The sequence below is a fragment of the Engystomops pustulosus genome, chromosome 6 (assembly GCF_040894005.1).
Source record: "Engystomops pustulosus chromosome 6, aEngPut4.maternal, whole genome shotgun sequence".
Lineage (NCBI taxonomy): Eukaryota > Metazoa > Chordata > Amphibia > Anura > Leptodactylidae > Engystomops > Engystomops pustulosus.
In genome coordinates, this window is record NC_092416.1 from 58,078,503 (window position 1) to 58,091,012 (window position 12,510).

Genomic DNA, 12,510 nt, shown 5'->3' on the forward strand with positions numbered 1-12,510 from the left:
TCTTTAACAACCACTAGAAAACATTCTCCATTTTATGAATTTTACTGCATTTAACTCATTATAGTGTGCCCCATCTTTCAATCATTTCCAGAAATTAGTTATCAAGAGTGAATACAGTACCTATGGAACATAGTCGATATCTGTAGATTTCATTCCTCACTGTGCTAATGGATGAAGACCTAACTGATGTGACTCAATTTTGTGTAGTACATGTAAGTAATGTGTCTTTTGACTACAAGATGGATTTCAGAGAAAAGTTAAATTAGTAAGGTAGTAGGGAGGATGATAACAGCCAAGTAAGTGGAGAAAAAAGCACTTGGCTCTAATAAGATATGCTTTAAGATATGCTTGTGTTCATTAAGTTGTAAAGTTTGTTGAAATGTCGGTGACCAATTACTTTTTCTGTCACTGGTGCTAATATAACAGCTATAGTTACATTTGAATAACTTAAGTCAAGGAATATTTGAAGATATTTTGAAGTATAAAGTGGATTAAATTTAATGTAATAATTCACAGCTTCCTGGCTCATTTCTATTGAGAACATCTGCTACATAACAAGTCCAACTCTTAAGAAAGGAAAGGCTAAACACAATGTGCAGCCTACAAAGAAGGTGAAACTTAATTGCTGTCCTTTACAATCCACCAATGTTAATTTCCTGGATTTATACACTCCAAGTTCATCCTAATTGGTTGAACCAATATACTAAAAATAAAGGTGGGAAGGTTTTTCTATACATCCTTTATATCTCACAGAGCTTAAAATAATAAGAAATAGCAGTAAGTGGATTCTGCGTCGTGACAAATAATTTATTGAACTTTGTGCTAAAGGGAAATTAGTTTTGCTTGTTGCTATGTAGGCACTAAAATGCATTATTGTAATATTTGTTCTATAAAAGATTGCAAAAAATCTGATAGAACTAAAACGAAATGCAGTTTTCTCGGTTTTGAGATGGGTTAGGGAACTGAGCAGAAAATTGAGGAGATAAATCCTTCAATTTTGAAATCAATAGACTTAGAAAGAAAAATTATTCTTCTGCCAAAAAACAAAAGCTGAAGCTTGTGTACTGTATGATGAGTGCATTGAAGGTGTTCTCCAGGATGCCCAAATATTCACAATTTGACGGTCCCTCAATATTTTTCTAAGCAACCTTTAATGCGCAGGCAAGCTCCGGGGGCACTGTAAGGCACATGGGTGCGCCTGGGACCCAGGATATGGGTCGCAGGGGCACCCGTGACTGTGAGATTGAGTATATTCAGAATTATCTGGAAACAGCTGTTGACATCACACCAGGTACTGGGCAGGGCTGGTGAATATGTGTGAATATATGTGAATGAGATTATCTAGAGTCGTCAGACTTCACTTCTTATAATTATCCATGCTGGATAAAGAAGTAAAAGAAACAAAAATAAAGCTATGTACCAGGAACACTTAGTTTTTGACATTTTTGCAGACAGCATCCTCATAAACAGTGGAATGACAGGCATTCTTAAAAATATCTAGTGAAAATTCTTAGTAAATCCATAAATCTATCTTTATAGTGAGTGTAGAGGCATCGTTTTACTATAGGTTTTCCACAGCAAGGTTTTATTGTAGGTGTCCTCAATAATAGTGGGAATAGAACATGAAATGTAGTGAATTAGGAGAGAGCAGTCTATTTCTATACAGTAACAAGAATGCAATTCATTTAATGATGTACAATATATCAGGTTTACAGAAGATGCACAAAAAGGAACAAAAGCAGAAATAATGGAAATAAACAAGTAAAAACAGAATGTAAAAGAAGAAATCAGGACAACGTGCAGCTACATGAGGTAAAACAATATTTCTCTACAGTACACACAAAAAAGTTGTGGATAGAACATAGGAATCGGAAACAATCATTTCTATTCAAGATATATACTATTTTCTATTTACAGCATGATTCATTAAAGGGATATGTGTGTATCAATATTATATGGTCAAGGACCCCTGCCACTCAGCTATTTGAAAAGACTCAGTGAACTCTACTTCTGCCATAAAGCCTTAAATGTTCCTGTTTGCAGATAATTTCTCATAAATGTAGTCATGTTGTCCCGATGGCTTCCTCGGATACGACCACCTCACATTTTGGAAGCGGTGGCCAGACATGCGCTATTGAGTCCTGCCTGACCACCTGGATTCAGCGTTCATTACTACAGGACGGCTGTGGGACATGCAGTAACTACCGGACATTTCATATGCAAAAACTTTTTGTTTCTTTATGCGATCACTCCAGCAGAGTTGGCTGTATCCAGGGACACAGTCTTGTTTCTAAGGGACCATATTACTACATTTATGAGAAATTATCTTCACACAGGAACATTTTTTTTAATGACATCTAATTGAAGAAATGTTTATATAAGGCAGATTAATGAATCTGGATGTGAATGCCCAAACAAGAATACCCCTTTAACGCCATAATAGATTAAGAATGTATGAAGAGGGCTCACAGGCTGAATCCTCTCCATACATGGTGGTTGTTCGCTGTAATAGGCAGCCAACACCCACTGCTGACACCTTCTATCGTTAAAATGGCGATATGCCATTTGCGCCACCATCTTAAGTTGGATTGTTGCTCCTCATAAAATCATCAGAGACCAACAATCCATTCTCGTGGCAGCCTGTATGAGACTCCAGGACTTTTCCTTGGGCAGAACCTATTTCTGTGTGCCAGAGGCACAATAGCAAATTCTCCATTTGCTGCAATACTGTAGTCTTGCAGGATATGATAGGAAAGGCCAGAGCCCCCTAAGGGTTAAAGTAACCTTAGATAAAAAATTAGGAAATAAAAAAAATATGTTTCTGGTCACATAATGGTTTGTTTGTAAAACATTGGTGGCACCCGGATTGCTTTCTATGAGTTATGTTCAACCCACCCTTGGCTTTTTCCTGTTCCCCTGATGAACCACAGTGCAGCATATTGAAAGAACTTTTCCAGAATAATGGTACGGATGAACAATCATAGGATAGATCATCAAAATCAGATTGTTGAGGGTCCATATTCACAGTGATAGACATGATGGTGATAGACAAGAGGTTTGCTTTAATGCTGATTTCTGCTGTAGCTAAGAGTGGAAAATCCTGACCAGGGTTTTCTGATCTATTTACATATAATTGCCTAAAATTATTTTTAAGAATAGATTTTTTAAACATGGCATGTGTCATAAAAACACTGTGCAAAGAAAACTATGACACCAAAATATCCATCAGAATGGTGTTCCTAAAAGCAGTGTCCATAAACATACTCTACTCTGTATGCGAGAAGTAACAATATGATTGGATAAATCTCTTTAGACACATCTTAGCCAGGGGCATCCACTAGAAAAGATGTTGAATCAGAGTCAAATGCAAGTGTCTTCATTAACCATGGTCCTTTTCTGGTTGTCAGTTCCTCACTGTTTCCTGGCATTGTCACAGAGAATATTGGCACTGACAATTAATCCTCATCATCCCTAAGTGTAGTATTTTAACAAGAGATTTTAGGAATGACTGCCGCAGAATCTGCTTAACATCACACAGGCCTCCGAGCTCATTTATTTCACAAATCATTTCCCAGTGACTGGCTGTGAAGAGAGGTGCCCCACACATGTGGGAGTTTTATATGACTGGAGATCACTAGAAGATACTTTCACTACAGGCTTGATTTCAACTAGACAGAGCCATGGGCAAGGTTATTATCGCGCGACTACGATCGCATCTGCCCTAGAGTTGCTGTGAGGAACCTATATCAAAGATAAAGTTGTGTTTTTTCTTTGAATAAAATAAGAATGTGTTATCTGTTTTGGTTTGTTGGTTTCTATGATGAGTAAAGAGGTGTTCAGATTTGATAATTTTTATATTATGGGCCCCAGAAGTAATTAAGAAGTAATATTCACCTTGGTCCGGTATCCAGTCCAGTGTCAACAGCTGCCATCACCAGTGTGACAGCTCCCACCACCACCCATCAGTTTAGAGAGGCGTTGCATTGACATGATGTTGACAGTGCATTCCCAATCCAGCCTCTGGCTGTGCCCTGTATTAGGCCCTAGTGGGTGTGCTGGTGTACTGTCTGATTCCAAACCAAGTCCAGGGCTGGGAAGTGCTGCATCGTCCTGGAAATACCGACCAAGGTAAGTATAACCAGTGTTGGACTTGGGGGACCTAGGGCCCACCAGTGAAATTCGTTCTGGGGACCCACCAAATGCTACAAGGAAATGCTGCTTGGAAATATATAATTCCACATTCAAATTGAGTTCTTATTATGTTTTGAAATGCCCTGCAAATGCATCAGACAAAGTGCATCACTAAAAACATCAGTATTAACGATGGTAAAAACAAAGATGTATTTTAAGTTGCATTCTCTGGTTGTGATTGCAATGTTTTTAATAATGCAATGCAAACACATAGTATGAACAAAGTCTAAGACTATGTTCGCAAGAAGCGAATGAATGATTTTTAAAATGCATTTCAACGCATCTGGAATAACTCCTCCTTGTGTTTTTTTTAGAGCTAAATGCTTATGTTTGGTAAGTAGCAACATGTGTTTGCCAAAGGTCTACACACTCCAGATGCCCTTGAAATACAGTTTAAAAGCTCATCATGTGAACATGGACTAGTATTGGGCAAGACCTTATTAAAATCAATCTTTGACTTCCCCACTCACCCCTCACCCCTTCACCTCCCACCCCCTTTTTGATCCCTTCTTTATTTCCTCTTCACAATGTTGCCTTTCAACTCCCCTCATATTGTGGCCCTACTTATCTCCTCACACTGCAGCTTCACACCTCTCCCTCATGTTGTGGCCCTCTCATTCCCCCCCCCCCCATATTATGGCCTCCCTCTTCTCTCCCTCATATTGTGGCCCCTTTCATCTTGTGGCCCCCTCATTTCCCCTTTATATTGTGCCCTCTCATCTGTCCCCCATATTGTGACTACTTATCTCTCCTTCATATTGTGGTACTTTTTTCTCTGTTGTGATCCACTCACTCCCCCTTCATATTGAGGCCTCTCACCCTGTGTGCCCCTTCATATTATGGCCCCCTCACCTCCCATACTGTGCCACACTCAACCCAACCATACTGTGGATCCCCTTTCATCTCTCCCTCATCCTGTGGGCCCCAATCTCCAATTCATATTCTTGGCGCCCTCTCCTCCTCCTTTCCTTGTCTTAGCAAATTAGAAAATAAAAAACACCATATACTCACCTGTCCCAGTTTCCGTGCAGCTCTGAACTGCTTTTTCTCTCCACAGCAGGTGCTGTGTGAAGTTATGCCAGAAGATGTGATGACATGATCATATTGCGCTTATTGGCCTCTACAAGAAGCTGCATCATCAACAGTGATGATGCAGAGAGGTGGTAGCTGGAATCACCTTATTCAACTCTGTGTCCAGAGGATGCAGATAGATTTGGACCTGTTACAGAGGGGGGTAGGGGCGGAGTCTGCAGCAGTTGCGGACAAAGCTAAAAGTTTGCGGGGCCCATCAGTGTTTTCTCCAGTACATTGTAGGGCCAAGTTTGAACCTGAGTATTACTTCCTTATTACTGTAAAACCACCAGGTTTCATAGTAAAAAAAATACCAAAATAACTTGTTTAATCTGATGTCTAATCTTGATTGTGAGAATTTGAAAGAACTAGAGAATATTACAGGTGTTAAATATGCCATTTTTTTTGATGTGAGGAATCCAATGTCAGATTAGGATGGTTAAACCTCTCCTCAACCAACACCATGCCAAACCTATCCATGACATAGCCACACATTTTTTTAGGGGGGGGATTTTTCACACTAAATAGGTATTAAATCTAAAAACCTTTCAAATTAATAAGCATGTGCGGTTCTTCTAGTGCAGATGATCCAATAGTGTTCACAAAAATAATCTTCACCAATATCTTGTCTCCAAATAATCTTGTGTCCTTGATGCCATAAAGGTCACAAACCAGATTTATTTAAATAAGTTACTTCAGTTAGGGTATAAGAAGAATAAAAGAATAAATTGCAACCCTAATTGCTTTATGTGTATGGAACATTATTCCACCTTCTTCTTATTAAGTCTGCAAATAAAGAATAGGGAGACATTCTCCTTTGGGCATTACATAGCAGACTGTCCAAAGGTTTTTTTATAGCACAAGTCTGACTAGAGCTCTAGCAGGTTAGGGCGCAAAGAGCCAATTATATCTGAAAGTCACACAAGACGAGTCCCTGAAGGAGAAAGGAAATAACTAAGATCATAACTAATTTGCACAACATCAAATGTGTACTTAAATGAATTATGAAATGGAGTCACAGGTGTCTCTTCATATATATATATATATATACAGTGCATCCTGTGAGTTCTTCCTTCCCTTTGTGATGTACTAACATGTTCAAGTAAGTTGAAATAAATAAAGAAGATCATTGGACCTGTTATGGTGAGTGCCGCTCCAACCTTTCTTCCTATAGATTTTTTGGGCTTGAGTCTCCATCACTGTGGATGAGAGCACAACTAAAGGTTAGTTGTGCATTGAACAGTTGTTTAAGGCATATATAATGTGTATTTATGTAAGAAAAAAGTATGTAAGTTCTTTGCTGTTGTTGGGACTGGTCAATAAGATGGAAAAAGGAAAGGACAGACACATACGATGGTCACTTAAGCTAGAAACCCTCAGCTGTCCCTTTATACTTGCCTATTCTACCCTAGACAGCATGTGACAACTGCTTGACGTTCCATTCCTCCTCCAAAGAGAGAACATGGAGACAAAAAACAGGATAAACGAATAAAGAATGGCTTTCAAATATGTGTCAATACCAAAAGGACAATGCAATACATAATACGAGACTAATGGATAGGCATAAGACTGGCAAGGGTCAGAAGATCAAAAAACATGGATGCTCAGAAAATGCTAGTAAAGTTGACTTATAGAAATAACTGGGAAGGAAGCAGACAATCTTCTTATGAGAAGTCACAGTCTAGAAAGTGATTGAGCTGCTCCACTGACATTCTGACAAAAACAGAATCAGGAGAAGTTATTTGTCTATCACCACTAGGTTAACTGTCTTCGACCCAAAATGAAATCAACAGAAGACAGATGGAGTGCTCCAATCAGCTTCTGGAGTGGTGTCCAGTCACTCCATATATTTCTCCTTGTCTATCATACATGTGTATGCTATTTATTTATCTTACTTGCTCCATGTTTTTTTGTTGTTTTAGTGTGTTTTTCCTGTGATTTTCTGACCTTTTGGCTGAACCTGGTTATTCTTCTGCATTATGATGATTTAGTACCTAACCACCATCTTGTGTTTGTCTGACTTACTTTTTCTAATTATGCACCTTGGATGAATTTGTGCTAAGTGTATGTATGTAAAATTTCCATGTTTACACATATTTTGTGAATTTTACCTTATTGATCATTACCTTTAAGTCAGAATCTGTTTAACAATATATGCCCTTGACTATGGAATACAGAATTCTTTTTGTGGGATGAGAAATATCTGTAGTAACCAACATAATAGCGTTTGAAGTAGACTCCTCCAAAAAAACGTGTTTATTCTCATGTACAGTATATCAGCCAATTCTTAAAAACAGCTTGAAGTATTAGGTAAACTATAAGACATAACCAGTCTTAAGAGGAATATGTCATGATAATACTATATAAGTAAAAGCTAAAGTTCTATTTTTAACCAAAAAAAAAAAGTAAAACATACCATAGAAGTTACATACCAAATAAAAATGTAGGTTGACTTGTTGATCCAGAAGAAGGCAATGAGCTTGATACATTTGCTGATGAAAGTTACTTTGAAGGAAAAGTAAAATTTGCTTCCAGGATATGACTTTGTTTAGTCAGGAGAAGCAGGGTGGTTAACAGCTGGTCTTAAAATATGATAATGAGGTCTTAGATTTGCACCATTGGCCTACACCTAATTATAACATCTGTTTAGATCTTAAGATTGTGCATTATAGCCAAATGTGCGTAACATTTATGTTTAATTGCATCATCAGACGTGCTTAATAATGAGTAATGGGGCTCTTTGGGGACACGCCTCGGGTTGCCACAGAGTCGATGAATAAACTGTGTCTATACCATGACAGAACAAATAGACAGCTGGCAAAAGACAGAATCCAATTAAATTTAGAAGAAGCCTCGCAAGATATACAAATAAAACGTGCAATATGGCTGCGCCAGTTCTATGGGACCCCATGGAAACATAGAAAATGATATGATTCCCACATAGCACCAGACATTAGAGACCATGGAAAGTTATGCCTAAAGTGTAGCACCATGTACCCATATCGGCTTAAAATGTAATTCCACATATTTAGTCATTCTAAGTAACTTAAAGGGAACCTGTCACTACAAAACTGCATTATAAACCTCACCCAATACCTTGGAGATAGGGGCATTGCGTCGATACCATTGATATTTCTGTACAATTCTGCTGTGCTGTAAAAATATCTTTTATTCTTCCTCAGTTGACTTTTGTATCCAGTCAAGGAGGCAAGGTGAGCTCCCCCTGCCTCCTCTCTGCCGTCTAGCTAGCTAAACGCCCACCACATTGCCCCTTCGCCCTGCCCTCTACTCCATGTCACTAGCCGTCTGTTCCCAATGGTGGCGCATGAGCAGTGCTCCTGTGTAATTGAAGCCGGCCCGCTCATCCCCAGCTAAAACATGTTCTGCCCCCCACACACACACATCACTGCCTGCCCGTTCCTAAAGAACAACGCACGCACTGTGTGCCTGTAATGTGCGCCCACTGTGCAGCGGCCATGCACCAATGTGAATGGGCCTAAGGAAGTAGCCGGGAATGAGCAGGATGGCTTCAAAGATACAGGCACAAATGTGCCGCCATCAGGAATAGACAGTTAGTGACAGAGAAGAGGGAGGAGGAAGGGCAATGTGGTGGGGCATGTATCTGGCTAGATGGCATCCGAGTGCTCACCTCTCCTCCCTGACTGGATATAAAAGTCAACTGAGGAAAAATAAAATATATTTTTATAGCACAAGAGAATTGTACAGAAACATTGATGGAATCGAAGGAATGCCTCTATCCCTATCTCTAAGGTATTGTGGGAGGTTTAAAATGCAGGGTTGTGGTTCCCTTTAGCACTTATCATTCCGTATCTTTTACTGATAATGTCTTATCATTTTGCTAATTTCCCGCTAGCGGTCGAGCTTGGAGATCCATTGATGTATCCGGGCCATACGCTAGAAATTCTGAACAGCCCATAAAAGCTGTTAAATCAAAGCCATTTCCACCTTTACACACAAAGTAGTGTAACAAAAGCTGATACAGCTTTTTATTTATCCAAAATTATTTCCAAAACAATCTCTAGAGGTCACTCAAGAGTCATCCCGGGACTACACGAAAAAACCATAATTGGATTCTGAGCTATAAACCAAAGTTTATTTACAGTAGAGAACGGTCTCTTTAATAAAAAAAAACATATTTTTTTAATTAATCGGGGTAACACACAAAACATTAAAAACAGTTTTTAGCCTGGGGTCCCTAAATAGTAATATGTTTTTCTTTTTTTTATCTATATCTTGTATGTGCACAGGGCAAGTTTAAATGTGAAGATGGACTAAAACAATGTTTTATTGCACTATGCCCTTAAGACATTGCACATCTAAATTTATTGCACTATCCCTTTAAGGTAGATTTCTCTTGGAAATAGATAATATTGAACAAATACTCTGCCTTTTTGCAGTTTGCCCCATAACTTACTAGTTTACAGGGAAAAGAAGACAAACAGGGACAGGCTGCTGCATGAAGGGAATCCCAGCACCCACGAACTACGCTCACCGCACTTTTACTTTGTCAGGAGGAGCTTGCACTTGTATTTATAAAGTATCAAGTTTTGTGTCACAACTGCTCTGTGCCCAACAAGACAGAAAAAAATGTGAACCTAAAGGAGCGTGTTACTGCTTAGTCAGAGTTTGCGACACATTTAATACAACGACTCAACAGAATAAAAAAAACTAAAATAAAATGATGCGAACTCCCTGAGCCGTGCAGGATTAGCCAGATCATTGAAGACCATGTGCCAGTATTCAATAATATGCAGCACCCTGCACTGAAGTACAGTTTGCACTACCTCTAATAAATCTGGGCCAGCATAGCTTGTTCTGCCAAGCTGGATTGTTTCAATTGTTTCTGTTTCTCAGTGGAAATAGTTCAAAGAGAGAAATGCAAGGACATAGAAATGTGCATCCCCTCGATAGATGCCCAACTAGATCCTAGATCATGGCAGAGATTTATTGGCCATTTGTCATTGAATATTGCCACCTTTATAGATTAACCATAGAGTAGATCTAGTTTATAACCATCCTTACTGAGAGAATTGATGCCCAACTGGTAAACAGAGGGCAGACTGTGACCCTTATGTGCCGTACAGAAAAGAAGACAACTCTAATGATGGCATTGCATCCTTCAGTCCCACATTACCTCGTTTCTATCCAGACTGCAATGACAAACATTTCCTGTTATTATAATACACATCCACAGTGACAATGACAAATCAATATTACCAGTTTGTATTTTATGTACCTACTTTTCTTCTGCTAAATGGACTGATTGATTGACAGGTAATAATGACTTCCATCAGATTATAGAGATGAGCACAGGAGAAATAGTCTTTACAGTCAAAATAAAATAGTACCTAAAATAACCGTCTCCAGTGAATTGTCACTACAATTTCTTTGTATGTCATCAATGACAAATAGTAAACAGCGTTTCAGAAAAGCGCTAAATCTAAAAGATAGTCATCTTGGGGGTTATTTATCATTAGGCGGCTCCTTGGGACAGTTCAATGTCTGTCTTTGGACATCTGCCCATCAGATGCATTAAAGTGGCTGTGGTCCTTTAATAAATGTTCTTATGGTCGACTTTATTTTTCAAAAAGTCCTGAAAAAGTCTCAGAATGCAGAAAAAGTCTCAGCACATACACCAGCATAGGATGAGACTTTGTGCAAAAGTCCCAAGTCGTGAATCTGGCTTTGCACGGTGTTGCATGGCTTCGCACTAGTAGTAGTTTGATGTTTATGCCAGATAAATGAAGTAGCGGAAATAGCCCTGTGAGACTTTTTAGTTTCCCCAAAAACCTCATTGCAAAAACCCCCCCCTTATCTCCATATTATAAAATATGGCAGAATACTGAACAGTCCAATTTACATACATGTAGATACCTAAATACTTCATAGATTTGTCAGGATCAGAGGTAGTGGATCCTCTAGACCAGCGATGGCGAACCTATGGCACGCGTGCCAGAGAGGGCACGCAGAGCCCTCACTGCTGGCACGCGCCCCATCCTCCTAACCACTACCAGGTGCGGACAACCACTGTCCACACCTGGTTGTCATGGCTGTTAGCAGTATCGGAGCTGCGCTCCGATACTGCTAACAGCCATGACAGAGCAGGGTGCTGACACTTCCTGCTCTGTCACTACGATCACATCAGCGCACAGGACGGTAAGCGTCCCAGCGCTGGCAGCGAAATGATGTCATTACGCTGCCAGCGCTGGGCACCTTACTCCGTTTGCGCTGCAGTGATCAGCCGGAGGAACGAGGTGAGGTTTTTTTTTTTTTAACTCGCGCATCCACGGGGCATAGATCAGCAGGAGGCTGATTTCCTGCCCACTCCCGGCCCTCCCCTCCCCTAAGCAACCGGCCCGAAACTTACTGCGCCGCTACCACAAGCCCCTGCGCCCGAACCCCAGCTGCTATCGCACCCCTACCCCCCCGCCCAAACTCCGCCCACTACTGCAATTTGCCTGCACGAACTCCGGCCGCTCTCACTACCCCCCCCCCCTCAACTCCGGTCACTGCCCTGCATCACCCCCTCCCCTGGAACTCATGCCTCATAACCCCATTGCCCCGAACTCCAGATGCTGCATTACCCCCCCCCCCTGCCCTAACTCTGGTCGCCCACCCTCTGCCCATCTACCCTACTGACCCCCCGGAACAACAGACACCTGAACTTCTGCCTGCCAGCATGGCCGCCACCTTGGACAACCAAAGAGTAAGTAACATATGTATTTATATGTATGTATTTATGTATATGCATATTATATTATATATTTATACCTGTGTGAGGGCTTATTTTTTGCGTAACATATTTTACTTCTCATTTATTATTCCATGTCGTGTACTGGGAAGCTGGATTTTAATACTTTCGCTGTGCGCTCCAAATCATTTGTCTCCTTTATTCTTTGGTTCGGTAAACTCACAGAAAATACCCGATTTGTAGGTTTTATTGTGTTTTAATACTTTTTCAAAAATTAAAACAGTATACGAAAAAGAAAATAGTTTCGCCATCTTGTGACGCTGATAACTTTAGTGCACGGAGCTGGGGAGGTTTGGGTTTTTTTGCTTTATGAGCCGTTGTTTTCATTGCTACCATTTTGAGGACTGCGTGACCTTTTGATAACTTTTTATTACTCTTTTATGTGATGTAAAATGGTGTAAAAGTGGCGTTTCAGTGTGTATAGGACTGCTGGAATCCGAGCTCAGACAGTCCTGTGTAAATTGATTCTAAACTAA